Raw genomic sequence first — 9,231 nt, forward strand, 5'->3', positions numbered from 1 at the left:
AGGACACACACAGACTAAAAGTAAAGGGATGGAAAAAGATGCTTCATAAAAATGGAAACACACATGCAAAAAGCTGGGGTAGCAGTACTTCTATGAGACAAAATAGACTTTAAAACAAAGACTATTACAAGAGACAAAGATGGACCCAGTTATCTCACTTCATTGAAGAAACCCAAAACACTACTTTGAAGGGATGTATGAATCTATATGTTCATTGCAGCATTATTCACAGAAGCCAAGATGTAGAGGTATCCTGGGTGTGTATAAATGAATGAATGGATAAGGAAGAGGTGATTATATATATTACTGGGCCACAAAAAATTAAATCTTGTCATCTGTGAAAACATGGATAGACCTAGAGGGTATTGTGCTGAGTAGAGTAAGACAGAGAAAGACAAAAGCCATATGTGGAATCTAGAGAACAGGATAAAACAACAACAAAAACAAAGAAAAACACACACACACATATACCATGATGAAGTTTGATCTATTCCTGGAATGTAAGGTTGGATCAATGTCCACAAATCAATGAATATTATGCTCCACATTAACAAGTTTAAGATAAAAATCATATTGTCATATCAATTGATGCAGAAAAAGCCTTTGACAAAATCTAGCATCCATTTATGATAAAAACTCTAAGTAAAGTGGGAATAGAGGGAACATACCTCGATATAATAAAGACCATAAATGACAAACTCAAAGTAAACATTATAAGCAATGGGAAATAGCTAAAACATTTTCTTAAGATTAGGAAAAAGACAACAATGTCCACTTTTATCAATTTTATTCAACATAGTATTGGAAATCCTAACCACAGCAATCAGACAAGAAAAATAAACAAACAGCACCCAAATTGGATAGGAAAAAGTAAAACTATTATTATTTGCAGATGACATGATGCTACATACAGGAGACCCTAACAATTCCACCACAAAACTGTTAGAATTGATAATTCAGTTAAGTATCAGGATACAAAATAATATTCAGAAATTGGTTGCATTTCTATATACCAATAATAAACTCTCAGAAAGAGAAGTTAAAACAACAATTCCATTTCCAATTGCATCAAAACTAATAAAATACCTAAGAATAAATTTAACCAAGAAGCTAAAATACCTGTATTCAAAAATTATGTCATTGAAAAAATAAATCAAAGAAGATATAAATATATGGAAACATATAGTGTGCTTATGGATGGATTGAAAGAATCAACATTAATATGTTCATACTACCCAAAGTAATAGTCAATGCAATCTCTATCAAAATACAAATGGCACTTTTTCACAGAACTGTAAGAAATAATCCAAAAATTTATGTGGAACCACAAAACACCTCAAATAACCACAGGAATCTTGAGAAAGAGGAATAAGTTGGGGGTATCACACAACCTGATATCAAACTACACTACAAGGCTATAATAATCAAAACATCATGGTACTGGCATGAGTAAAGACATATAGAACAATAGAACAGAATAGAGAGCCCAGAAATAAATCCACAATTAATGGTCATTTAATCTATGACAAAGGAGGCAAGAATACAAAATGAATTAAAAACAGTCTATTCGATTAGTGATGTTGGGGAAAATAAACAGACACATGCAAAAAATTGAAACTGGACCACCACTTTACACCATATACTCAAGAAGAAAATCAAAATTGGTTGAAGAATTAAATGTAAGAACCAAAACTTAAAACCCCTGGAATAAAACAGGCAGCAAACTGTCTGACATTGCCCTTAGTAATTTTTTTAAAATATATCTCCTTTTGCAAAGGAAATGAAAGATAAACAAATGGGGCTACATCAAACCATATTTTTGTACAGCAGAGGAAACCATCAAAAAAAAATTAAAAAACCCCTACAGAATGGGAAATCTTTACCTATTATACATCTGATAAGGGTTTAATATCTAAATTTATAAAGAACTCATGTAACTACACCAAAGAAATCCAAGCAACCCAATTATAAAATGGCCGAGGACTTGAATTGGTATTTATATATATATATAAAAAAAGACATACAAATGGCCAATAGACATACAAAAAAGATACTCAACATCACTAATCCTAAGGGAAATGCAAATTAAAACCACAATGAGATATCACCTAACACCTGACTTAATGAAGATCATCAGTAAATCAACAAAAAAAGTTTTGGCACGTATGGATTGTAAACTGGTGCAGCCACTATGAAAACAGTACAAAAGTTTTTATATAAAAAATAAAACTAGAATTATTATATGATCCATAAATTCCACTTTTAGGTATTTATCTGAAGAATTCCAAAATGCTAATACAAAAAGATATATATGGAAACGCCTAAAAATAGCATAGATGATAGAGGCTTTGTTCATCCCTCTTGTGACCACATGAAAGTTGGGACAGAAACAGGGTAAAGAGCAAGCAAAGTCACCTGGGATCTAACAAACAGAAGCTATACAACTAGGGAGAGAAATAATTAATCAACCTGCAACAGTAGAAGGTAGGAGGGAGTGAAGACATGAGGCTGCTCAGTCCTTAGCGGCAGAGTGGGACAGAGGTTATGGCAGCAGGAGATGCCTCTTAAAGAAGCAGTGTCTACGACCAGACTTTTGCGGTGACAGACTTGCTCACTCTGAGCACCAATGCTAGGTTGGCTGCTCAGGAGTCACCAGGGACTTAAAGGGGGACACTAAATTGTTGGAATGATGGCTGTAGGTGAGGCTTTCTCCAGGGTAGAAATGCTGGCAGTGTCCATTGTTCCTCTGTAGTGCTGTGCTCACTCCCAGTGTGCGGAAACAGTGCCTCTAAAGCTGAGATAACCTCAAACTGGGCAACAGAGGTCTCTCCACCCAGGATATTCCCTGAAACTCCGCCTCCTCCAACTAATGGCCAAATTGAAGCCATATTCAGTTGTATCCTTGGTGAATCCAGTGCTCCTTACCGAGCCACCCCAAAAATCCACACTGGTGGCAGCTGGCTTTGTTTCTGGCAGGACTTATTGAGGCCACTATTATCACAGCACCTGTGGATTGCTTAACACATGGCCCTGGAGGGGCACAGGCTGGGCTAAACTTGGCCTGTAGTTGAACTTCTCTTAGGACTGTACCACTGGACACCTACTACACAAAGCCACACTAATAGGACTGGGAGACTTAGGAGCTTTGTTTAGTACATAGAAATAGACACAGAAAGGCAGCCAATATAGGAAGACAAAGAAGCAGAAAATATATGAGAGAACATAACGGAGATCCAGGAATAATGGAATCAAGCAATCTAACAGGTGTAGAGTTCAAAACACTGGTTATAAAAATGCTTAAGGAACTTAGGAGAAGTGTAGATGAACTCATTGAGAACTCTAACAAATAGATAAAAGAATATAAAAATAGAAATGGAAATTATAAAAAGAAACAAGTCAGAAATAAAGAACACATTACATGAGATAAAGAGTATATTAGAGGGAATCAACAGAGTGAATAAAAAAGAGGATCATACCACCAATATAGAGGATGGAGAAGCCAAGGACACTCCATCAGAATGGCAAGAAAAAAAGAAGCTAAGACTATAATGATAATTTCAGGAGCCTCTCGGACACAATTAAATGTAAAAATATCCATGTCATAGGAGTACCTGAAAGAAGAAAAGACATTGAAGAGCAATTTTAAGAAATAATGATGGAAAACTTTCCTCTTCTGGTGAAGGAAATAGACATACAACTCCAGAAAACTCAGAAAGTCCCAAGAAAGAGAAACCCGAAGAGGCCCACACCAAGACACATCATAATTAAAATGTCAAAAGTTAAATACAAAGAGAGAATCTTAAAAGCAGCAAGAGAAAAAGCAGGTAGTTACTTACAAGGGAGCACCCATAAGACTGGCAGCTGATGTCTCAAAATAAACTATGCAGGACAGAAGGGCTTGACACAAAATATTAAAAGTGATGAAAATCCAGGATCTACACCCGAGAGTACTTTGTCCTGCAAAGCTATCATTTAGAGTTAAAGGATAGATACAGAGATTCTCAGACAAATAAAAGTTAAAGGAATACATCAACACCAAGCGACTATTACAGGAAATGTTGGAGGGACTACTTTTAGAAGAAAAAACATGTATGAAAAACAGGAATAAATAATGGTAATAACTACATTCCTATCAACAAGTACCTCAAATGGAAATGAATTAAGTGTTCCAACCTAAAGACAGAAGCTAAATGGGTAAGAAAACCTACATATGATGCCTACATATGCTGCCTACAAGAGACTTATTTCAGATTAAGAGACACACACAGACTAAAAAGGAGATGGAAAAAGATATTGCCTTGATGGACCTAGAGGGAATTGCTCTGAATGATGTTAATCAGATAGAGAAAGACCAATATCACATGATTTTACATACTTGTGGAACCTAAAGTACAAAACAAACAATGACAACAAAAAGGGAAACAAACTCATAGATTCAGAGAATTTTGAGGGCTGCCTAATGGGAGTGGGTTTGGAGGGATGGTGAGAAGGGCAAAGAAGTTAAAGAAGTTAAGAGATTAAAATGGATAGTTACAAAACAGACATGGAGATATAAAGTGTAGCAGAAAGAAAATAGTTAATAACATTCTAATAACGTTGAAAGAAGGGTAATAAATTTAGTGGGGTGAGCACTTTGTGAGCTATATAGATCTCTAATCACTATGCTGTACAACTGAAACTAATACTTTATGTATGGCGACTATGAATGAAAAAAATACTCATTGAATTGTACTATGTAGATATGCATAACTAATTGTTTATTATATGTCAATAAAGCCTGGAAAAAATAATTACAAAAATAAAAAGATATATGAACCCCCTATGTTCATCGTAGCATTGTTTATGATAGCCCATATGTTAAAGAAACCTAAATGCCCATCAATAGATTATTGGGTAAAGAATTGGTACATAGACACATGGAATATTACTCAGCCATAAAAAAGTTCATGGACCTGGAAGTTATCATGGTAAGCGAAATACATTAGACAGAGAAAGAAAAATGCCATAGGATCTGTTATATGTAGAATCTAAAGAACAAAATAAATGAACAAACAAAGTGAAAACTGACTCAAAGATGCAGAGAACAAACCGATGGTTGCCAGATGAAAAGGTTGGGAGAAAGGGTGAAAAAGGTATTAAGAAGTAAAAATTGGTATTTACAAAATATGTATAAGAATGTAAAGTAAAGCATAAAGAATGTAGTCAATAATATTGCAATAACTATGTATAGTGCCAGGTGAGTACTAGATTAGTCAGTGGGATCACTTTGTAAATTAAATAAATGTCTAACAACTATGTCATACACTTGAAAGTAACATAAAATAATATTGACTGTCGACTGTAATTGAAAAATAAAAAAAAAAAGTTGAAAAAGATGAAGGGGATAAAGATGTTCAAATTTCAAAGTATAAAACATATAAGTCATGGGGATATGAGGTACAGCATAGGGAATAGAGTCAATAATATTATGATAGCATTGTATGGTGTCGGATGGTTGCTGGACATATTATAGTGATAATTTCTTTAGGTATATAAACGTTGAATAACTATGGCGTACTCCTGAAACTAATTCAACATTGTATGTTAGCTATATTGTAATAAAAATATTTTTAAGAAGAAAATGCGATACATATACACAATGGAATATAACTCAGCAGCTTCTTTGTTTCTCCCAGTGTACCCCAAACTTTCTGGATTCTGACCTGTGGTTGCTCTTATTCTGAGCTCTTACTCAGATGTGTTTGTGTTCAGGTTCAGTGTTTTTGCTGAGTTTTAGATGTTCAGCTGATTATTGTTTCAAGGAGAGAAATCTGGGGACATCTCTCACTCCACCATGCTTCTGATGTCACTTTACTGCTAACCCCTGCTTTTTAAAAAATTCGTTTACCTGACATAGGTCTATCTACCCCTTCTCTTTGTTCCGCCATCCTCTCTCTTTTCTGTTCCTATGGTACTCCAATTATATGTATAGTTGATGGACTGAAATTATCCCACTGCTCACTGATGCTCTGTTCATTTTTTTAACTTTTTTTTCTGTGTGTTCCATTTTTATAGTTTCTATAGATCTGTAGTCAGGATTTTTGTGGAGATTTCCCTCCGCATTACAGTGTGTAAACACTCTCAAGGCTCTACCTTTGGGAAACTGTAAGGATCACCTCATTTGTTTTCCTTCTTGCAGAAATCTGTATTAATGTATACGAGATACCCCAAATGTGATTTCCCATCTCTCAGGGATAATTATCACTACAATTCTGATACCCCCAAATTTGGAAACCATTATTTCATAAATTATGATTACTTTTTTTTAATGCAGAAGTGTAAATTTAGTTTCTGTTACTTTACATCACCCTAGAGATGAAGTTCTCTATGTAAATTGTTTAATCAGTTTTTGATACATACAAAAACTTTGGTGGGATTTTCATGAGACTTGTATCAAATCTAAAAATTAACAAAGGATAACTGACATTCTACCAATACAGTCAAGCACCATGTAATGATATTACAATAAGTATATAACGATTATTACATAAGATTATAATGGAACTGAAAATTTTTTAGCACCTAGTGACATCATAGCCATTGTATTGTAAGTAGTTACTTGCATGTTTGTGGTGATTCTGGCATAAATAAACCTATTGCTCTGTCAATAGTATAAAAATATACCACATACTATTATGTAACACACATAATGAAAATAATAACAAACAATGTTACTGGTTTATCTATTTATGATACTATACTTTTATTATTATCTTAGTATTCTATTTTTTTATAAAAAATATTTTCTGTAAAACAATATGCTTTGTTATGCCAGCAGTAACCTTATACATCTTATGTTTACTGCATTTATTGATTGCATCATTTTCTCTTGTGCTTGATTTAATCCAGTGTTGTGTTCATTATGACCCCTAAGTACACAAAAGCCACTTCTGGTGTTGCTTGTAAGAGGCTATATTGAATGATTGAACTGGAACCCAAATTAAAAGTGATTAAGTACTACAAAGGTGGAAAATTAGTAATGGTTATTGCTCGCAGGTCAGGTATGTTCAATTCCATCACAGCTATGATCTTGAAGAACAACAAAGTGACAGAAGCTGTTGAAGAATCTGCCTCATTGAAGGCAATGAGACTAACAAAAACTTGAAAAGGGCCTATATGAAACTGAAGAAACTTCTAGTAAACTAGATTGAAGACCACAGAAGCATATCCCTCTCAGCACCATGAGAATTACAGCCAGAACAAAAAAAAATTGTTGGTATTGTTGAAAGCAGAGGCTTGACCCAACTACAATATTGAATTTACTGCTATCTATGAGTGGTTTCATTGATTCAAGTATTGTTATTCATTGCACAATGTGTAAGTGAGTACCGATGCGAAGGCAGCTGAAGAATTTTTGGAAAGTATAGATAATCCGATTGTGCTGAAAAATTACTTGCCAGAGTAAATATTCAATATGGATTAAACCTTACTATTCTGGAAATAGATGCCTGAAATTACCTTTATCCATAAATAACCCATGTCAAATCAGGTGTCAAGGCTTTTAAGAACAGGTTAACAGTCTTGCTTGAGGGCAATGTTGTAGGTTACAAATTGAAATCCTTTATGATCTGGTGTGGTAAGAACTTCACAGCCTTTAAGCGTATCAATAAATACACATGGCCAGTGTTCTAAAGGAGCAATAAGAAGGCATTAATGGCCTATTTTTAATTTCAATATGCCCTCTTAAATTGCTATGCCAACAAAATGGAGAAGTACCGTTTGGAGAATTACACATCTTTCAAGATTTCGCTTATCATTGATATTGCTCTTGGATGTATTCTTTTTATTGGTGATTTTCATTCCAATATCAAAATGTTATTTATCCCTTTAAGCACAACTTCTTTGATCCAACCAATGGATCAAGGAGTTATAATAGCTTCGAAGGCCTACTACCTGAGGAGGACCTTCACCTAGGCTATTGATGAAACAGAGAAAGACACTGAGAAGACACTGATGCAATTCTGGAAGGATTACAATGTCTATGACTTCCTCAAAAACCTTACTTGGGCTTGGAGCGATGTCAGCAAGGAGTATATAAATGGCATCTGGAAGACACTCAAGATATTTGTCTATGACTCCAAAGTATTTGCCAAGGATGGGGAGGTTGCAAAAATCAACAAGGCTGTGGTTGAGATGGTAAACAATTTTAACCAGAGTGTGGATATGTATGACATAGAGGAGCAACTAAAGGTGGTTCTAGAGGATTTGGCTAATAAGGAGTTGTTGGAACTGGACAGGAACACATAGCTGAAGAAGAGGCATCATAAGAGGAAACTACAGGAAAAATAAAAGGACTCCCAAGAAAATTCATAGTAAAGTGTTTAGCAGAAGCTTCTGTAGACCTCAACAAGTTCCTTAAAATGTTTGAAAACATGAACTGCAACACAGAAAGATTTTCATTAATCTAGAGAAATATTCATGGTGCTTTATCTGCTTACAAGCAAATTTATCATGAAATAAACCAAGCAAACAACCATGGACCTATTTCTGCAAAGGGTGACATCTCCTTAAGAAGAGCCTCACACACGTACTTTGGGAAGTATTTCAGAAGGAGACATCTCCGTGTGTGTTATTCCCACTGAAGACCTCCCAGTGGGACAAGATATGGAAGTGGAAGACAGTGATATTGATGATCTTGACCATGTTCAGGCCTAAGCTAATGTTTGTGTTTGTGTCTAAGTTTTCAATAAAAATTTTAACAACCAAAACAAATAAAAAATTTAAAACTAGAAAAAGTTACAGGGAAAGGATATAAAGAAAAAATATTTTTGTACAACTGTACAATGTGTTTGTGTTTTAAGCTATGTGTTATTACAAAAGTCAAAAAGTTAAAAATTTTAAAGTTTGTAAAGTAAAAATTTACAGTTGGACAATGTTAGTTTCTTATTAAAGAATACAAATGTTTTTATAAATTTAGTGTAGCCTAAGTTCACAGTTTTATAAAGTCTATAATATTGTACAGTAATGTCTTAAACCTTCACATTTACCCGCCACTCACTCAATGTCTCACCCAAGGTTACTTCCAGTCCTGCAAGCTCTATTCATGGTAAATGCTCTAAACACATGTACCAGTTTTATAATTTGTACCATATTTTTACTTTACCTTTTCCATGTTTAGATATGCTTAAATACACAAATACCATTGTGTTACAATTGCTTACAGTATTTAGTACAATAACATGCTGTATAGGT

The sequence above is a fragment of the Rousettus aegyptiacus genome, unplaced genomic scaffold (assembly GCF_014176215.1).
Source record: "Rousettus aegyptiacus isolate mRouAeg1 unplaced genomic scaffold, mRouAeg1.p scaffold_m13_p_9, whole genome shotgun sequence".
Classification (NCBI taxonomy): Eukaryota; Metazoa; Chordata; class Mammalia; order Chiroptera; family Pteropodidae; genus Rousettus; species Rousettus aegyptiacus.